The sequence below is a fragment of the Canis lupus genome, chromosome 4, assembly GCF_048164855.1.
Source record: "Canis lupus baileyi chromosome 4, mCanLup2.hap1, whole genome shotgun sequence".
Taxonomy (NCBI): domain Eukaryota; kingdom Metazoa; phylum Chordata; class Mammalia; order Carnivora; family Canidae; genus Canis; species Canis lupus.
In genome coordinates, this window is record NC_132841.1 from 50554292 (window position 1) to 50575448 (window position 21157).

At 37.7% G+C, this 21157-nt stretch overlaps 1 long non-coding RNA gene across 18 annotated transcripts in view; it reads left to right on the top strand.

Moving 5' to 3' along the window:
* LOC140632354 (uncharacterized) overlaps positions 1-20672 on the top strand; it is an 85690-nt gene extending 65018 nt beyond the window's left edge. For 2 of the 18 annotated variants that reach the window (XR_012029878.1, XR_012029879.1), the window contains exons 3-11: positions 4268-4313; positions 5032-5096; positions 8204-8274; positions 10343-10382; positions 12039-12133; positions 13604-13670; positions 15588-15750; positions 18450-18598; positions 20281-20668. This is a non-coding gene — a long non-coding RNA (uncharacterized lncRNA). Of the gene's footprint in view, positions 1-4267; positions 4314-5031; positions 5097-8203; positions 8275-10342; positions 10383-12038; positions 12134-12717; positions 12817-13159; positions 13348-13603; positions 13671-15587; positions 15751-18449; positions 18599-20280 lie in introns of all 18 variants that reach the window. The other 16 variants (XR_012029881.1, XR_012029884.1, XR_012029887.1 and 13 more) reach the window with 14 other exon arrangements.
* Positions 20673-21157: the final 485 nt, after the last annotated feature.

The following is a 21157-nucleotide window of genomic DNA, read 5'->3' on the forward strand; positions in this document are numbered from 1 at the left end:
GGGTGTTATTCTATATGTTGGCAAATTGAACACCAATAAAAAATAAATTTATATTAAAAAAAACTTAAAAGGGAGAATCTATCACACTGACTAAAACAAACACGAGACCCAACAATATGCTATCTGCAAGAGCTTTAGATACAAACACACTTAGATATAAACACTTTAGATACAAAGACACAAAATTTAAACAAAAAAATTAAGAAAAGTATGCCATGCAAATAGTAAGAATGAGAGAGCAGAAGGAGCTAGACAAAATAGACTATCAGACAAAATAGACTTTAAGATAGACAATGTTAGGGTATTTTATAATAGTAAAGAATTATGAGTATGTAACAATTATAAACGTTTCTGTACATAACAGCAGAGTCTCAAAATACATAAAGCAAAACTTACAGAAAATCTTAACTGAAAAGAAAAATAAATAGACTATTGACAAAAATAACTGGAAACTTAAAAGCTCTTCTCTCAAAAATTGACATAAAAACTAGACAGGAAACTAGCAACCATATATATGACTCGACATTATCAACTATGAATTAACATGACATAATTGACATCTAACAAATGAAAAAGACACATTCTTTTCAAGTGCATATGAAACATTCTCTAGTATTGACCATATGCTAGGCCATAAACTGAAGTATTCAATCATACAAAAGATGTTCTCACAATGGAATTATAATTAGAAATCAACAACAAAAAGAAATATGGGAAATTCATAAGTATTTGAAAATATAAAAACACCTCTAAATTACACAAAGGGCAAAGAAGTCCTCACCAAGAAAATTAAAAAAATATATTTTTTAAAGATTTTATTTATTCATGAGAGACACAGAGAGAGAGAGAGGCAGACACACAGGCAGAGAGGAAGCAGGCTCCATGCAGGGAGCCCCATGCGGAACTCGATCTTGGGACTCCAGGATCACGCCCTGGGCCAAAGGCAGGCGCCAAACCGCTGAACCACCCAGGGATCCCCTAGAAAATATTTTTAACTGAATCAAACAAAAGCACAACATATAAAAACATATGAGACGTCAGTAAAGCAGTACTAAGAAAACATACAGCTTTAAATACCTGTATTGAGGGGCTCTGTATTGAGCCTCTCTGCCTTTGGTTCAGGTCACGATCCCAGAGTCCTGGGATTGAGTTCAGCATGGGGCTCCCTGCAGGGAGCCTCTCTTGTGTGTCTGATGAATACATAAATAAAATCTTTAAAAAAATAAATGCCTGGGATCCCTGGGTGGCGCAGCGGTTTGGCGCCTGCCTTTGGCCCAGGGCGCGATCCTGGAGACCCGGGATCGAATCCCACGTCGGGCTCCTGGTGCATGGAGCCTGCTTCTCCCTCTGCCTGTGTCTCTGCCTCTCTCTCTCTCTCTGTGACTATCATAAATAAATAAAAATTAAAAAAATAAATAAATAAATAAATAAATGCCTGTATTGATAAAGAAAAAATAAATCGATAATACAAATTTTGATCTTTAGAAACTAGAAAAAGAATAAACTAAACTCCAAACAAGAAAGAAAGAAAATGGAAGGTAGAGCAAGAAATAATAATAATAGAGCAGAAATCAATGAAATGGGAATCAGAAAAAAAATCAATATAATCAAATGATAAATTTATCTAAACTGACAAAGATTATAAAAAATAAGACACACTATAAAAAAGAAAAGCAGACATCATCAAGTCAACAGAAAGTAAAAGAATTTTCAAAAATACTATGAATAACTTCATGCCAACAAATTCTACAGCTTAAATGAAAAGGAAAAATTAATAGATGTTAATTAACAAAACTGACTCAAGAATAGATTGAAAATCTGATAGACCTATAATACATATAATAATTAAGTATATCCCCACAAAGTAAAGTCCATGCCCAGATGGCTTCACTGGTAATCTTTCATAAACTCTACCAGAAAACAGGAAAAGGGAACACAACTTATCCTGTAAGGCCCCGACACCAAAGACAAAGGCATCACTCAGCAATAACAAACAGACCCAAAGACTGCCAACCAATATTTTTCATGTATGTAGATACAAAAATTTTTCACCAATACTAGCAAGCCCAATCAAAAACAATGTTTATACATTATGATCAAGTGGGATGTATCCCAGGAATGTAAAGTTAAACTATCCTCCAAAATCAATTAATGTAATAAACTGTATTAATTTTTTAAAAAGCAAAAACCATATGATCATCTTAACAGATTCAGAAAAAGCATTTAAGACATCCAAATCTCATTCATGATTAAAAAGGAAAAATTTAAGACTGTCAACAAATTAAGTATAGAATGAAATTTCTCCAGCCCAATAAGAAGCATTTTTAAAAACCTATAGCTAATATTAAATGAAATAATGAAAGTCTTAACTTTTTCCCTCAACATCAAGAACAAGGAAAAGTGTTCTACCTCTGCCATTTCTAGTCAATAATAAAAGTGTTAGCTAGTGAAATCAGGCAATAAGACAAGCCAAAGGCATCCAGACTGAAAAAGGAGAAAACTACACTTTCACAGATACATACTGCCTGTAGAAAATATAAAGAACACTTACATATACTACTAGAACTAATGAATGATTTCAGCAATATCACAGGATAGAAGATCAACATACAAAATCAATTATATTTCTATATGCAAACACTGAACAATCCAGAAATAAATTTTAATGTCATTTATGATAGCATTGTAAGAATGAAATATATATTAATAAGTTTAATAAAAGAAGGGCAAACCTTATAAAACATTATGGAAATAGATTAAAAAGACCTAAATAACTGGAGACATATTCTATGTTCATAGATTGGAAGATACAATATTATGAAGGTGGAATTTCCTCCCAAATTGATATATATATAAGGTCTATATCAATACCTCAGCAGGCCTTTTTTTTTTTTTTTTGCAGAAATTGATGGACTAACCTAAAATTTATGTGGAAGTGCAAATGATTCAGAATAGCTAAACAGTTTTGAAGAAAAAGAACAAAATTAGAGGACTCTTACTTCCCGATTTCAAAACATACAAGAAAGCTATAATAATCAGGATAGTGTGCTATTGACATAAAAATAGATGTATAGATCAATGGAACAGAATTGAGAATCTAGAAATACACTCCTACGTTTAGGTCTATTAATTTTAACAAAGGGGCCAAGCCAATCCTGTGGGAGAAAGGATAAGCTTTTCAACAATTGGTACTGAAACAATTAGGTATTCATATGGTAAAAATTTATTTAGACCTTAATCTCACACCATATGCAAAATTAACTCAAATGGATCATAGAGTTAAATGTAATCACAAAAATTATAAAAGTTCTAGAGGAAAGTATAAGAGGAAAATCTTTTAACTGTGGATTAAGTGAACATGTTTTAGTTACAAAAATAAAAAAGCACATCAACAAAAAAATGATAAATTGTTCTTCACCAAATTAAAAACTTTTGTACTTCAAAAAATACCACTAATGCCTGGGTGGCTCAGCAGTTAAACATCTGCCTTTGGCTCAGGGCATGATTCTGGGGTCCTGGGATAGTGTCCCACATCGAGCTTTCTGCAAGGAGCCTGCTTCTCCCTCTGCCTATGTCTCTGCCTCTCTCTCTCAGTGTCTCTTATGAATAAATAAATAAAATCTTTTTTAAAAAATACCATTAATGAAAGAATAAGTTACAAACTGAAAGAAAATATTTGCGAATCATCTATCTGATAAGGGACTTATATCCAGAATATATAAGAAACAATAGTTTGACAAGCCAATTGGCTTATAAGACAAGCCAATTTTTTGAAAAGCCAGCTTGGAAAACAGTTTCTCAAAATGCTAAACATAGATTTACCATATGATCCAGCAAATCTGCTCTCAGTATCTACCCATGAAAATGAAAACATATATCCATGCAAAGTCCTGTATGTGAATGTTTACAGTAGCCTTATTTATGGCAATCACAAAATCTGAATGACCATCACCTAATGAATTGATAAAGTGTGGTGTATCCTACAACAGAATACTATTCAGAAAGAAAAAGAAATGAACTACTGATACATGCAACAATATAGATGAACTTCAAATGCATAAATAGGGAAGTAGGCCAGGTGGAAAGGACATGGTCTATCTAAAGCAGCCAATTATTGCCATATGGGAATATTGTCATGTGGGCTTACTGTTGTTGCATCTTCAGATTTTACAAAAAGAGTGAGAAACGAACATTAGTATGTGAATTCTCTTCAGTGGTCATCTGCAGATTCCCTCTGACTGTTTTGCTATCTGTTGTTTTATTCCAGAGGTGAGAAAGTTTGGCCATCTATAATTCTGTCTGCCTCCTACACGGTATCCTCAATTTTGTCTCTTGTTCCACAAAGTCTAAAATATTTACTATCAGGCCCTTTACAAACAAAATTTGCCTACTCCTGCTCTAGTTGATTTTCTTCAATACATGATGTCAGCTGCATATGCCCATCTTGATTCTTGTAGACTTTCAGTGTGTGCCTGGGAGGAGGTGTATTCCCAAACAAAAACTCGTGCTGTTTCTGTTTGCTCAAACAAAAATAGAACCTCAGCTCTATACTTGCCCATCTTATGTCTAGCTATCCTCAGTTTTCTCTATATAAGCTCTTTGCCACACTTCAGATTAGCATTTGAGATAGAAAAGTGAGGGCAGGACCCAGATGTTCCTCAGTATTTCAGCTTCCTGTTTTCTATCATTCTGCAGATCCACTTCTCTCCAGTTCTTTGTTTTTTTTTTTTTTTCAACAGAACATATTGACTGTAACTTTCTCCCCAAAATTTAAAAGGCCTTCTGTTTCAAACATAACATATCTGGGGGAGTTGAGATAGATTCCTGGACTATCATTCTGCTTCATTGTTTTTTCTGTCCAGCACAGTATTAGTACCACTCACTCTGCTTCCACTACAGTCACTTGATGTTATACATGCCTAATAGGGCTAATTTTCCCTTTATACACTTCTTTTTCATATGTCTTTTTTCTGTGCCTTATCTATTTTTTAACCACTTGAACTATTGTATTTATCTCCATAATTTGATTAGAAAATTGAAGAACAAAGAGAGGCAGTGTCCTGTCCCAGGTAGTGTCAGCAAGGATTGGATCCCAGGTACGTCAGCCTCCTCCTTGTATTTTTGTTTTTGTTTTTGTTTGTATTTTTGTATGTGTGTAGGTTTTTGTTTTTGTTTTTGTTTTTTTGTTTTTTTACTCTTTTCCAGCATTTTATAAAACCCTGCTTGGAACGTTCAAACCTCTGTTGTGATAAGTGTATCCCAGGGCATTTGCCTGAGACAGAACCTAGTACAAAGGATTTACAGCTGGATTACCACATCTCTGGGGGCTTGTGCAATGGTGGTAGTGTGGAAAGCAAATGTTACAGAATCTCAAAGTGAGGATGAAATTTAAGGGACAGGGTCATGGACCATTTTATAAAACTTTTCACTTGAAAACAATTTCAAGCTTAGAAGTTACACAGATAGTAAGGAGCATATTATTTACCCAAATCCACCTCACTTTAACATATAAACATGTTTTTCCTAAAAGTTGGAAAGTAATTACGTTCATTATTGCCCTTTATCCCAAAATATTTCCATGTGTATTTCCTAAGAAGGATATTTTCTTCTATACCTATACTATAGTTCTCAGCCTCAATGAATTGAACAGTAATATAGAACTTTAATCTACTGGCTGCATTTCTTGTAAATGTATCCAATAATATACAATGGAACAAAGGCGTTGAGTAGTTTAATGTAATTTTTTAAAGAGGTTGGGAGCACCAAAGAAATGGGCAGAAGTTTTGAGGGTAATCCTCATGGATACAGTGGTAAAACAATAGACCATTGTTGGTCTTCCTGCTAGAAGAGTGGGCAAGGCAGGGGCAATATGGTTCATCATGGTTCCAACCCCAATACCTGCACTCTGTTCTATCTACTGAATTATGAGCCTAGAAAGAAATGGTTCTAATTTCTAAGTTTTTGCATATTCCTTATCTTCAAAGCCCCCTTCCAGCTCAATTTAAGTCACTGAGAGGCTTGTCCTCTGAGTTTGAGAACCTCTCTTGCTCCTCTGTCTTGTATTTCAGATCTTCCTATTAATCTTGCCGATTAAACTGTGAGCTCCATGAAGACAAGGTTCTCATCTCTCTTATTTTCTGTTATCTGCCCTGAGAACAGAGAGAACAGAGCCTAGCATGGAGTAAATGTTCAAAGCTCAAACATTTGTCTGAGCTGGTCTGCTTCTTTCCATCCTCCCATATGTGGGTCAGATGAGGACATCTGGGTCTACAATCCCTCCCGCAGGCAGGTCTATTTCAGTGAAAAAGAACCAAATAGAGGAGAGTGCTCTGGCTGGGTTTTTGATGCAACACTGATAGCAAGCTTTCATGTTTCAGTTTCCTTTTTATATACACACTGCTGCTCCTTGGAGGGCTAGGCACTTGCATGCTGAATCAACACACAAATCTCTGTGGATTTAAATTTCATGACAGCTTTGCAGAGATGTCATGGGTAGGAACAGGATCCCCAATTTTGAAAGGTTATGATGTGTAGCTTCTCTGGCTCTCTCAGGCTGAAAATCCCTTGGCTCCTTGCATCTCCTCCAAGAGCTGTAACCTCATTATGCAGTGATGACTGTCACTCACAGAGAAGGATAAGGGATCAGAGCTCTCGCTCATTACACACAGAGTCACTCAGAAGGATTCTTATTTGTGGCTTTCACCTTTCATTTGTCTTTTTCTGCTCAGGTCAAAGAGATTAAAAAATTAAGGACCTAGAAGAGGAATCAAAATATTAACAGATTTTTGTTTATTTGTTTTAGTGTATCTTCTGACCTCTCCTGATGCCAGTTTAAGGTCATAGAAAAAAAAATTCAGACTATGGAGCCTGATTTGTCATCATTTTCTGTATGACATTCAGCAAGTTAATGTCTTACAGTCACTATTTCTTCGGCCACAAAATGGAAACCAACTAATCTGATGAATTGTTTTAAATGAAAGAGAAACTCAGTTATCAGTTACCCTCTATCCTGGGGATACTTTGTCTCAATGGGTTGTCTCCATAATCACCCAGCATCCATTCGGATGCAGATCTCAACACCTCCTCAAGTCTTGGGAAGAATCACCCATAAAAATGTCTTCATGAGCCATGTCAATTTTACTGCAGCTTTTATACAAGAATAAGGAGGAAGTTTATATCATTATACATGATATTTTTTTTTAACTTCAATTCCCCCTTTTTATTCCCCTAAAGACATTCAGCTGAGCTGCTATAGGTATGATGTAGGACAGGTTTACTTTCTGATTCTTTCTCCAAACAAGGACCAGTCAGTCTGGCCCCTCTCATTCTCTTCCTAGAGAACTTGAATTCTTTACCTTGCTATTATTAAGCAGAATAGTTTCTACCCTTTAAAACCAGAGGCAACCCCCTGAGGCCCTGAAGCCCTAAAGGAGTTATGAAAGCAAATTTCAAAAAATAAGCAAGTACCTGTAGTGGGAAAGTAGTGTCCTTGTAAAGAAAATTTAAAATCTCCCTAGAGTCAGACTGCTTGGATTAAAATCTTGTTCTGCAATTTACTAGCTGTGACCTTGGACAAGTCGTTTCCCCTTATTAAACTTCAATTTCCTTATCTCTACAATAAGAATAATAGAATATACAATGTAAATAGAATTGACATTATAATGTTATAATTAAATGAGAAGATCCCAAAAAAAGTGCTTAGCACAGAACCTGGGTTATAATCCCACATATATTAAGAAATAAATACACAAAATGCCTTGTACTTGGGGTGTCTGGATGGCTCAACTGGTTAAACATCCACATCTTTATTTCAGCTCAGGTCTTAATCTTGGTGTTGTGAGTTCAAGCCCTGTGCTGGGTTCTACGATAGGTGTGGAGCCTACTAAATAAAATAAATAAAATAAAATACCTACTACATTGTAGGCTTTCAGTAAGAAGTAGCTATTGCTATTTTATAGGCTTTTATATGAGCTGGATGATAATATGTTATCACGATTTCAGGCATTGTTAAGGAACTATAGTTGGGTGGGAAGCGTTTCTGCACTCATTTAATGGAAACTGTCTACGGAAAGGAAGAGTCCTGAATCAATTTTAAAGATATAATTTTTCCTATGTGTCCAGCATCCTTTTAACTTTTGGGGATTCATCATCTGCCCCATATCATCCCCACACCAAGATGTCATCACTATTTTTTCCTAATTAGGTAGAGTCTGGGTTCATACAGTGATCTTTCAACTTAACCACAGATCTGGCCAATGGGATTCCATCTCACAGGTATTTATCAAACTTTAATCTCATTAGGCTTTTGTTGAGTGGTGTCACCTGCTTTATGGTGGACAAGATGTGTGCCACCCAGATTCCCATTCAAGGAAGGACATATTACCTCAGTTGTCAGCAGACAACCTGAGCTGTCAGCTTCTCCAGGACTTGCTCCAATGGTAGAAAGCCACACAAGGGTATGCCCTTATTGAGGAGACTCACATACCATGACTAATTGAAAAGGGGGCTGGAAGTTCTAAAGGTCCTGTCACTTTGGTGCTTTGTGGAAGAATTCTGTGGGGGAAGCTAAGGCTTTGTTAGGTCTGCCTCCCAGTTGGATGTCTGCATCTGCCCAGGGAGAAGTCCCGCCTTTATTCCACATGCATCAATGCCTGACAAATATCTTGCAAGCCGAACTTCATTTCAGTGTCTACTTCTGGAGAACCCAATACGTGGCATACTGATATGGGACCTATGTCTTTGATCTCTTAAGGAATGTTTATGACCATACTAAACACAATGGGGTTTATAAATGAAGTACACATGTTCTTGTCCTCAAGAAATTCCATAAGGAGACAGAATACACATATACCCCTCTAAAATAGCTAAACAACAATGCAAAATTATTTATGTAATAATATGTGAGTTTACATGATTATGTGACAAAATGAGAGAGAGAATGTATACAGAAAATTAACAATAGGCCAGGTTAGTTGCGGGAGTTTTTTGAAAAGGAGTTAGGCTTCTGTGGGCTCTGAAAGTTGAGAGAAATTGGGATAAGCACTCTAACGTGTAATTTTAAAATGTTTTCCCTTTAGGAGGAAGTAGCCAAACTGCCTTTCTCCATTCATGATAAACAAACAGATTAAATTTAGCTACTAATCCTATGAGTTTTTGCAGTTCTTTCAGAAATTGCAAAAGCAGAGCCTAGAAATCACTGGAACTGCAGCAGGACTGAGGAGCCATGCTTGTTTTAATACAGCTGACCTGGCATCTTAAAAGGTCATCACAATGTATTGGGTATGGAACATGTTGGGCAGTCTTAAGGAGATTCTGGAAGGTTGTAGATAAGAAGGTTTGGCAAAGACAAAGTCTGTGCTCAGTTACTGTTCTCCATAACTGCCTCCCAGGCAACTACCTACTCCATTGTAAGTGTCAGATGGCAGGGCCTATCAAAGATCAAACTCTTGTCCCCCTTTAATACACACACAAGGAGGTGAGGTCCCAGAGGTATTTGTAGAATGGGCAAATAAATGAGCTGAGCACAGACAGAAAGAAAACACTCAGCCATGCTGCCATTCATTCATTCAAATATTCATTCAACATTATTTATTGAAAGCCTATTATGAACCTGGAACTACACAAAGCATAACCCTCAGAGCTTAATAAGTTCTGTGGGAACTAGAGACCATAAAAAATAATGTCTTGTATAGAGCAAAATGGAGCAGGCTCTTCAACAAAGGATAGTAGGAGGGATTTTTAAAAGAGGAAACAAGCAGAAATCATAAAACCAGAAAAAGTGGACCAGGTGGGAGAAGTCTAAGATAGAAGATAGCATAGCTCAATTGAAGAACTACAAAGAGGCCAAGTAGCTGAAGCTAGACTAAGGGAGGAAACAGATAAATCAGCTGAGGATAAAGAAGAGATAGGGGCAGATCACTCAGAAACTTGTTCAGGACTTTGGATTTTTGACCCAAGAGCAAAAGGAAGCTATTTAAACTTTAATAATGATCCAATTAAATACAAGAGTACATTCCTTCTGCAGAGTAGAGAAAAGCAGCTCCCAGATGAATTCACCAAAACTCTTAGAAGACCAATGATAATGGAAATTTTCCTTGTCCTTATTTCTTTGTTTATTCTTTTTCTCCCTTTGTGGTAGCCTCCAGCCCCAGAACTGAACTGCAGAGCTTACCACAGTGTGTGCATGCCAGTGAAACTGGTGATCTAAAATAAATTTTGAGGGCTGTGTATCAGAGGTAATGGAGTACACCAAAGAATAACAAGGGCATTGGTGCAGATATGTAAAGGTTGTGTTTTGACTGATCATTTCACCTTACTAAACCCCAATTCTTTTTATCTTTAGAGTACATCTAGCAACACTCTCCCTACTTCCCTTATATAAGGTAAGGAGACATGAGATAATAGATGGTTTAGAGGCATAGTATTTTCAAAAGAACCATTTTCTTAGTAAACTACTAGTATTAAATAAGTAGGAAGAAAGGTTGGCTGCATCAGTGAGAAGTCAGAAGTACAGAATTTGGAAGAAGAGACACAATTTTGCTATTTTCAAGCACATGTGGTTGGTTATAACAACTAGAGAAAATTCTATTACCAATGGTATGTTATGGAGTTTCTCTTAAGGAACAAGCCACATTTCTTGGAAGATTGTCCTTAGTGCTTCTCTTGAGGTCATTGAGTGGCTGTGGGAAATGCATTTCAGCTTACATAGGGCCTTAAGAGTAGGGCAAAGTCTCCTGCTAGTGACAGGAATGGGAATTTGTCCCCAACAGGGAAAGAGGGAATAAGGAGAAGCAAAAGAAAGGGAGAAAAGGGGAGGGCAAAGATGGCAGAAAACTTTGCAGGGCAAATGTAATCTCTCCCTTTGACCAAGTTTTTAGTAAAGTCATCTAATTCATAAAACAGGAGTAACTTTATTTCCCTGGAAACAAGAGAAAGGGCCCATCACCACAATGGCTGCGGGAGGAAGATACAATCAGCAAGAGGAAGCCAGCCCCTGGAACTCCTAGAAGTCTGCGTGATACTTTAGCCTTCCCAAAGCCATGGAACCAGCTCTTCAAATTGAGGTTGTTCATTCTCCAAAATCAAGGATGCCACTACTATCACCTTGGTTATAAGAGAAAGCAAAGGTTATTACAGAGTATGTTAAATGGACTGGCATCTTGGCAATGAGTACACTTTGGAAAGCTGCCAACTTACTTTAGATCAATTTTCTTACTCAGACTACACTTAAGGTCATCTTATTCACATCATCATTTTCTTTGGCAAACTCTTCCTTTACAGAATTTGGAAGGTTGCCTGCATCCCAGTTCCTTCTCCAAATCACATAATCCCATTATACATGAAATCAGAAGTGTTTGTGTTCATCCTTTAAGAGCCCTCAGAGTATAAAACAGCACATAACTTTACTTAGGGAGTGGCCAGCAATGGACTCACTGTCAGAAATGTGTGGAAGGAAGGGGACTTTGTGCTTCCTGCTAGCCAAGGGAGCATTCAGAGAAGGAAGACACGTCTAACACCATATTTTCAGATTTGATTTTCAATATGGCATTTCCTTAGTAGTGTAAGATATTTAAGGACACTAGCTGTAAAAACTAACTTCATAGATTCAAGTCAATCTACCACTGGTTACTGGGTGAACTTTTACTAATCTCTTAACCTCTCTGAGCTTCAGCTTGATTATCCATAAAATGGGCATACTGACCTTGTAGAGTCACTGGAAAGTTGTGTATTTAAGTCCTTAGCACAGCGCCTGGCACTGCATAAACATTTAATAACTGGTACCTATCTGTATTTCCACAGTTGTTAGTATCTTTAATATTTGAGCTCTTTGTCATTACTATTCACAGCTGGAATTGAATTTTAAAAAAACTATTGATAACCCAATTTTTGCTAAACTAGTCTAAGCCAAACTTTAAAGAAAGTGAGGTTATGTTCACAGTTATATATTTGACCTTTTTTTACCTTGTTTTTCTTGGTTCTTCCTTTTCAAAACCGTATCATCAAAACTTGTTTGTCCTGTTGTCACATTCCTCTGCTAGGGAAAGAAGCAATCCTTTCCAGCTGAAGTTGTTGATGGCTGACAATGATATATGCATGGAATAATTTAGATGTAATCTTCATTCTTTATTCAAAGGTATGGGTTAAAGTGGACAAATGACTTGATTATAGATGCCATCTATCCCCTGACAGAGATGGAGCAAATTCATCTCTTATCCCTAGTTCTGCTCCTACTTAGTTGTACGACCTTGAGAAGGTCACTTAACATCACCAGTACTTACTTTGCTCATTAGTAATATATTAAGCAACATTGACAAGGTCCATTTTTGCTTTAATCCATATTACACTTAGTAAAATTGTAGAAGATAGTCTAGATTTGGATCTGCAATTAGAACGTATGGAGGAAAAGAACAGAGCTTAAAGATAGGAGATAAAGGGTTCTGAGCCCAATTATGCCCCTCCATTTTTATTGTGATGAAATTCTTGATTTTATTCCTGACTAAACTCTGTTTCTTCATTACCTAAAAAATAAAACAATTAAATTAGAGCTATATGTCCCAAAGTATTCCATAGGTGAACAAAACAATGGGGTCATACAAATAGATTCTCTTCCTGGAGGAATTAGAGAATGCTAATGTACACTGTGACTATTTAAGGGAAGTATTCTTTACAGCCTTTCTAAAACTTCTTTGACAAAAGAGCCACTTCTTTTTCCCACAGTGGCTCTTATTTCATGGAACACCCTTTAAAAAATATGGAGCCAGACAACGAGCAAAGTCCTTTCTAGGTCCTGTGAATTTGGGGTGAGGAGAGTAGAAGGTGAGGAAGATTTCAAACCATACAATTAATGCAGCCTCATTCAATGTCACTTTAGAGCACTAATGCTCCTCAAGAGTTAACACTGCCTTTTCCTGAGCCCAAATTCATATACTCAGAGGAGGTTGGGCTCTGAAGGCACAATCCTTCCTGGGTTTTTTTTGTTTGTTTGTTTGTTTTGTTTTGTTTTGTTGTATTCTAGATAGAAAGATAGGAAAAAATTCTGTGACATTGTAAAGTATTATAACCCTCTGTTCAGTAGGATCTTTTATAGTTCAGGTAAAAGCAATCTGGAAAATAGAAACTTTAAAAGAGGTGGGCTTTTTTATTTATTTTATTTTTGCAGAACTGGACAAGAGATTTGAGGGCTGTCACCTGTCTAATGCTGATAATTATCTGTGAAGACCTCTCTTGCTCTCTCAGATGAGTTCCTCCAGGTTTCAAAGAAACTCATTCCACAACAACTTGAAAGATAGAAAAGAGGTTGTCAGCTGCTAAAGTTGTTTGGCTCAAAATAAAAGATTCCAAGACTCAGTAAGAGAAGAAATGCCTCTCACAGGCCCTCTAAAACAATAAAAATCTAGAATAGTTAAAATCACAATGTTATTTCACATAAAGTATTTCATAAACAAACCAGTGGTTACATTTAAGTCTTTATCACAAATTTAGTGACGAGGGTATTAGAAAACCTATAATTTAAACACATTAATGAAAGAAATAGAACTAGAAGTACCAGAAGTAAAGAGACCTTAGAAGATTGTCTATTTGACTTTCCTTTCTTATTTCAAAGAAGAAATCACTGCAGAGAGGAAAAGGGACTTCACAAAGGCACACAATAAATCAGTGTCAGAACCAAGGTTAGAAATCTTTATTATTATTAATTATTATTATTATTTTAATTGAAGTATAGTTTACATACAATGTTGTATTACTTTCATATGTACCACAGTGAATTGGCAGTTCTACAAATCTGTACGTTATGCAATGCTCACCAAGATTAATCTGTCACCACACAATATTACAGCACCATTGACTATTTTCCCTATGCTATATTTTTCATCACTGTCGCTTATTTTATAACTGGCAGTTAGTATCTCTTAATACCCTTCACCTATTTAGAAATTTTGTCTCTTTGGATTAAGCTAGGTTTGACAGGCACACACCTGAATATTTTATCTTAAAAAATATGATAAACTTTTGTTTTAGAATCATCACTATAGTTACCCATGGAAATACAGTCATTTAAATCTTCAAGGAACTGGGGCTCCTGGGTGGCTCAGTTGGTTGGTGTCTGCTTTTGACTAGGGTCATGATTCCTGGGATCAAGCCCCGTGTCCTGCTGAATAGGGAGTCTGCTTCTCCCTCTGGCCCTCCCCCCACCTCTGCAAGTGCTCTCTCTCCCTCTCTCTCTCTCTCAAATAAATAGTTTTTCGAAAAATAATAAATAAATAAATTTTCAAGGAACTTAACTACTATTCCTTTAAGAATAATAGCTTGAGCAATTAAAACTAATAAGCATAATAACAATACTTCTCTAATAAAATGTCACCTAGTGGAGCCTCAGAGACAGAACACAGTTCTTCTAAGTATTCCCCTCCAAGAGAATTACCTTTCTGGGCTCACATTTTAATCAATATCATTATCTTCCTGAGTGCTACATGATTAAAAATAACACTGACAATTGTCCTACTTTCAGAGCACAGCAGGGTTGATGAGACTTCACAAAACTAAGTTGGTTTATAAGAAAGGAGATACATGGGGTCAAATTGAAAACCATGGAGCTAAGAGCCCCCAAATCTTCACCCTCATTTTACTATAATGAACAACAAAAGACGAATTAGAAGAAAGTTTGTTTTGCTACTGCCTCTTTATAGTCTGGGGCATCTAAGTCTGCATGGAAGGTGGAGGTTGTGAAAGAGAGGACATCTTGTTAGGAACAGCCTACCTGAAAAAAACTTCCTGGAATCAGAAACCCTCAGGACTAAGAAACACCTAAAATGTTGTCTGGTCTAGTTCTTGGACTATGATGAGGTCCTCATGGATCCGGTTTAAAAACTCCACCAAGGTGGTAATGTGAACAGCCCTCATGGAAGAATGAATGAGCCAATTTTAAAAGCCCTAACTGGAAAATGAAAACAATGGATAGACACCAGGCAGGATGCTTTTTGTTCAATAGGAGAAAGAACTCTCAAAACTAGAAGTTGTCCAACATGAACCAAAAAGACTTTCCTCAGAAGGCTGAATAAGCATACATCAAGACTAGTCCCACTGGTTGCTGAATTTAAAGAGGATTAATAAGCAAACATATGGAGACCTGATATTTAAGAGAAATTGGTGTGGACTGTGTTGAATAGTGGAAGTTCAGGAATCTGTTCTTAGGTTGGTTCCCCTGGGAAATAGACTCAGAGAGGGAGATTTGGTTGCAGGATGTTGCCTCAGGATCAATACCTGCAGGCGAGTGAAGGAAGCAGGACTGGGCAAAGGGAGGTATTAAGCAATAATGCACAAGCAAGAAAGGCCTCCTCAGATCCCACAGGAGGTCTGGAATTAGATGCTTTTGTAGAGTTGTCCTGCCTTGAAGCAAGGTCTAGTCTACACCTGCAAACCAGTCCTGGCTTTGGGCTACCCTGGGGGGAAGAGGTGTAAACTTGAATTAGAAGACTTTATTGAGGATAATTCCAGGAGAGGAACTCACTGAGAGTCCCTCAGCTCTGAGAAGGATGTGGACAGCATAGAACAGCCTCTTTTACAGTCTTCTTTCTCTGTCTCTCTAGAACCTAACCAGGGAGTTATTCTTGTCATCCTCCGAGGCCAAATAACCCATAGCCTGGAGTTTGTTTACAGAAGAGTGTTCCTCAAGTCTCACTTGCTGACTGTAGTTTAAGAGGATGAGCATGCGCAGAACAATGTGGATTATATCATTAAGCAAATTATCAGGTGAGGCTTTCTCTAATGACTATTATAGAGATGACTCATTCAAGTCAGTCTGACAGTAGAACAGAAAAGTGTAGCAATGCAGTTTGAAACTGATAGAATTTAAGAAAAGAATGATTCTTAGGACATTTGCACAGACTTCAGTTTCTTTTATTCCCCCCAGCCCTTGATTATTATGAGCTATCAATATGAGGAAAGGTATACAAATAGGAGAAATGGGGACACTGTGTACCCAAAGGGAGGATTTCACATGAAGAGAAAACAAAAGCTAAGAAAGATCTTTGTAGTTCTATATAACTGTGTTTCCTGCAGCAGCTCAGGTGCTTCCCTCAGTTTTCCCTCGGCAATCCTGTGAGGTAGAGATGGCCACCCACATTCTGTAGATAAGAAACCTGAGGGGAGAGAAACTTAAATGATTTGCCTGAGGCCACACTTCAATTAGGTGACAGAACTGGGTTACTCACCCACATGTTTCTACCACAAACTATGATGCTCTGCCTTTTTTGTGCCAAAAAAATCCAGTTTTAATTTCATTCAATGTTTATTAATCACCTAAGTAGGCATTGAGTTAGAATTAGTGGATAATTCTTCAAAGGTATAAAACTGCATCCCCTTGGGTCCTGACCACAAAGCAGCCACAGGACAGGCTGAGAGTCACGTGACCTCCATGAGTGAGGAAGTAGTAGCAGAGTCCTGAAGGGACCCAGACAGCAACAAAAAGGAAAAACATATCCTTAGCACTATTAGGTGCCACTTACATGGCACTTCACAAGCAACCTCTTTCATCTTACAGCTCCCTGGAGAAGGTATAATTATTGTTCCTATTTAATAGACAAGTAAATAGAGACCCAAAGTGGTGAAACAAAATACACAATTAGTATGTTCTAGTGCTGTGACTAAAATCCAAGCCTGTGTGATTCATAAAGCCTAAGTCTTCTCTATGCCCCGCTGCTTAGGCAGGGAGCACTCCTAATCATCAGGAATGAGGAGAGTCTTTGTGTAAGAGTATTTGCCACAGACTAGGATGTCATTGTCCATCCCTCTGTTAGAATTACTCCTTTTCTCTATGTTAGTGTGGCTTAATGGTATTGTGGGTTAGACAAGTCTTCAAAAACTAGTATTAACTTTTTGCTAGGACAGGCACTCTGGATGGGGTCATAGGTATTAAAGAGTACTATCATTTACATGATAGCACTTTTGTGCTATTATTATTATACCATGTATAAGTGTTACTTCCTCAATTAAAATCCAGTTACAGAGGGATGGGCAATAAATGAAAGGGAAGGAAAAGGGGGATTTTTAAGATGGAATTAAGGAAAGCATAGGATTTGGAAAGATAAAAAAGAGGACAAGACATTCCAACAGGCAAACATTTGAATAAAATCTGTGAGATAGTGTCATGAGCTGAATTGTGTCCCCAAAATTCCTATGTTGAAGTCCTAACCGCCAGTAGCTCAGAATGTGAGTGTACTGGGAGATAGGAACTTTAAAGAGGGGATTAAGTTAAAATGAGGTCATTAAGGTGGAGCACTAATCCCATATGAGTAGAGTCCTGATAGGAAGTGGAAGAGACACCAGAGCACAGAGAGAAGGCCATGTGGGGGCACGGCGGGAAGGTAGCCATCTGCAAGCCAAGGAAAGAGGACTCAGGAGAAACCAAATTTGCCAGCACCTGATCTTGGACTTGAAGCCTTCAGAACTGTGAGAGAAAAAAATCTCTGTTGTTAAAGTCACCCAGTCTGTGGCATTTTGTTATGGTAGCCTGAGCAAGCTAATACAGATAGCAAAGTACAAAGTCTTTGTGAGGAAGGGTCCAAAGTGGCCACCTTCATAAAAAATCAGGAGGGATGGTAGAGAGATAAAATAGAAAAGGCAAATGGGATAGATCATAGAGAACTGTGTGTGCGTATACACATGATGTGCACCTTAAGGAAAATCTAGTTTTCAGACCAGCCATGAAGAGTAAGAAAGAAGTGAAAAAAAGAGACCTCATCTATAGTTCTCCACATTGCAGAAATACTTGTAATGGAAGAGTCTACTGAGAATTTACTTTTCTTTCATGGCCACCTATAAAGTTACCTTGTCTAACCAAGTTTATGATTTTCCATTCTCTAACTGGTGCCTTTCTGGCCTAATTATTTTCATTTCTTTATTGATGCCATTCTCTACCTTATTTGTATATCCCAATTTTATTCTAAACCTTAGCTTTCTGAGGATTATGCAACTGCAAAATATATTGACCTGAAACTTTACTAAACAGACTGTCAGAGTTAGGAGAGCTTTCCAGAGTGTCTTGTCTAGTGCTCTTTATTCCCAATAAACAGAGTGAGGCCCAGAGAGGGAAGGGGCCTCCCAAGTTCACACACACGTACAACCACGCTCCAATGCCCTTGCTCCCAGTTTACCTGCTTCCTAGCTCACCTGGGCCCAGTTTTTGCTGAGATCAGAGCAGCTCCAAGCCGAATCACCTTTTCTCCACAGAGAATACCATTCCCCTGTGTGTAGATGGCAGAAGAGGGCATACAGAGTTTGGTGACTGACCCGAGGTCACATACCCAACCCTGAACAGAAGAACCCAGTTCCTCATTTCCTGTTCTGTCCCCTAACAGTTCCATTTTCTATATCCTGCAAGTGATTCTAGCATGAAATTTTAAATGGGAAAACAGAAACAATCAATGTGCCATTATTATATCCATTTCCAGTCCCGCAGTGGCCAACTTTCATCCAGGAGCCATCTGTGAGAAAATGTAATGGTCCCTCTGCTCTACTCCTCCACCTCAGAAGCTCTTCCTGCCTGTCAGTAGACTAGAGATAGAGCCATAGTCTGCTGAATTGGAGCAGCCTTTAGAAGGTAATCTAGACTTTCGCCTCCTGCAAATTGTCTTTGAGGTTCTGCTTAAATTTCAAATAGCAAGCTACTAACTTATTTATCAGGCAGCTTTTCACACTTTCAGTTAGTTGTTTTATTTTATTTATTTATTTATTTATTTATTTATTTATTTATTTATGATAGTCACACAGAGAGAGAGAGAGAGAGAGAGAGAGAGGCAGAGACATGGGCAGAGGGAGAAGCAGGCTCCATGCACCAGGAGCCCGACATGGGATTCGATCTCGGGTCTCCAGGATCGCACCCTGGGCCAAAGGCAGGCGCCAAACCGCTGCGCCACCCAGGGATCCCTCAGTTAGTTGTTTTAAAGTGTATTTTTTAATGTAACCATCATAATCCAGAAACCCAGTTGATTCAGTCTCAGAGGGAGTTTATATTCAAAAAGTATAGTCACAATCCAAAAATAATGAGAAAGGAATTCTATTCTTCATTCATTTGCACTAAAGGGGACCCAAATACATCACAAAATCCTTTCTTCTCCCACCCTTTTCTCTCAGTATACTGCTGTTTGGTCACTATCTTCCCCTTTAAAAATTCTTCCTCTGCTCCCACTAAGGCTCCTTCCCTTCTCCCTTTCATTGCCCTCTCTTCCCAGCCCTTTATTAATAGATTGACTTAGCATCTCTCTCAGCAAGAAAGAATTATTCCTTTCACAAGAGGGAGAAATTGATCTGGCAATTTGGGGATTAACTTCTGTGGATTGTATGAAGCTAAGTCAATGTCTGCTAATTCCTACCTACTAGTCCTGTTGAAGTGACTTGACCTCAGAGCCACTCTTCCACATGACAGTGCTTTAAATATTTGACAAAAAATCCTTAAGCCAGTAACCACACTCTTTTCTGTTCTCCAAACCAAACATGCCTGCTGTGAAGTTGTTTTTATTTTGGGCCTTCATAAGTGAATGTGATGTGAAAGTACTACATGGATGCAGTTAAAAGAACAGATGTTGGCATTGTTGTTAGCCAATATTAATTAAACACTCAAATATGAATTAAGTCAGCTATGCTGAGGATAAAGTGCCAAACAAAACTCTGTCCTTCAGGAATATACCTTCCTGTTGGGAGAGATTGAAAACTAATTAACAAACAAATAAGTATGTAAGATATTATATAGTGATAAAACACTAAACAAAATAAAACAGAGATAGAGCTACTAGGACTCGGGATGGAGTTACTTTCAATATAGTGTTCAGGAATGGCCTATGGAGGATGTGACATCAGAAGTGAGACCTGAATAATCTGAAGGTGGCAATCATGTGACCAACTCCAGCTCCAGTGTTAAGACCTTCTGATGGTAAAATGGCTTTGTATGTTCAAGGGGAAAGCACTATGGTGAGAAGATTATGCATATCATCTCATGGTGGAGAGGTTGACGGCATAAGTAAGGGAAGTCCCTTTACTCTTAGGGGGTGAAAAACTACATGAGGACTTTAGACCGAGAATGATAACTGATTTTGTTTTTAAAAGCATGCTTGGCTGTTATGTGAAAAACAACTGATGGAAAGCAAGAGAGAAGGGCACAACACCAGGCAGGAATGGTCCAAGTGGGAGATGAAGGGGGCTTCAACTAAATTTGTAGGGGTGGACATGATGAGCATGGTTTGGTTCTGCGATATGTTTTAAACCAACTTGATCTTGGTTTTTCAGGCGAGCTGCCTTGGCCTACAGTGAAAATCACACCCACACAGCCTTCCTAAAGTCTTCTGTTGCAGCCTCTGATGTCTATGGGCCAGTGTGAGTTGATATGCAAAATCCTCTCACCATGGTGCTTTCCCCTTGAACATACAAAGCCATTTTACCATCAGAAGGTCTTTGCGCTGGACTTTGAGTTGGTCACATGATTGCCATCTTCAGATTATTCAGGTCTCATCTCCGGAACCATCAAAATCCTAGAGAACACAGGCAACAACTCTGTGACATTGGCCAGAGCAACTTCTTTCTAGATATGTCTCCTGAGGCAGGGAAACAAAAGCAAAAATAAACTTTTGAGATTTCATCAAAATAAAAAGCTTTTCCACAGCAAAAAATTAATTATTATTAAAAATAAAAGGCTGATTGTAGACAAATACACACAGTGTTACCCCAATTCTTAGCATTAGAAAAAGAGTAGAAAGATATAGATATAAATAGAGATTCATTTCTGGATAGATACGTAAGAAAGTTTTCATATCCTTTAGGAGGAGTAGAGAAAAAAGAGACTTTTATCTTCTATTTCATGCTTTTCTGTGTATTTTTAGAATTTACTTCACCATATGCATTTTTAATTTATAAAATGAATAAATTTTAAGATCTTTTATAACATCTAAATTTTCTTCCAGGGTAAATTTGAGTCTAGGAATAATTAATGTAGTATGCATTGCTTAGTAGGAGTAGCTTTTGACATACATGACATTAGAGAAGAACCTGATTTTAAATAGAAACCAAACAAAAAGTGAGGCCATCTGTTCTGACTGGTCACCTGGCATACACTCTCCTCACCATCAGGAGTAAAAGCTGCAGGAAAACATTCTACCACCAGAAGCCC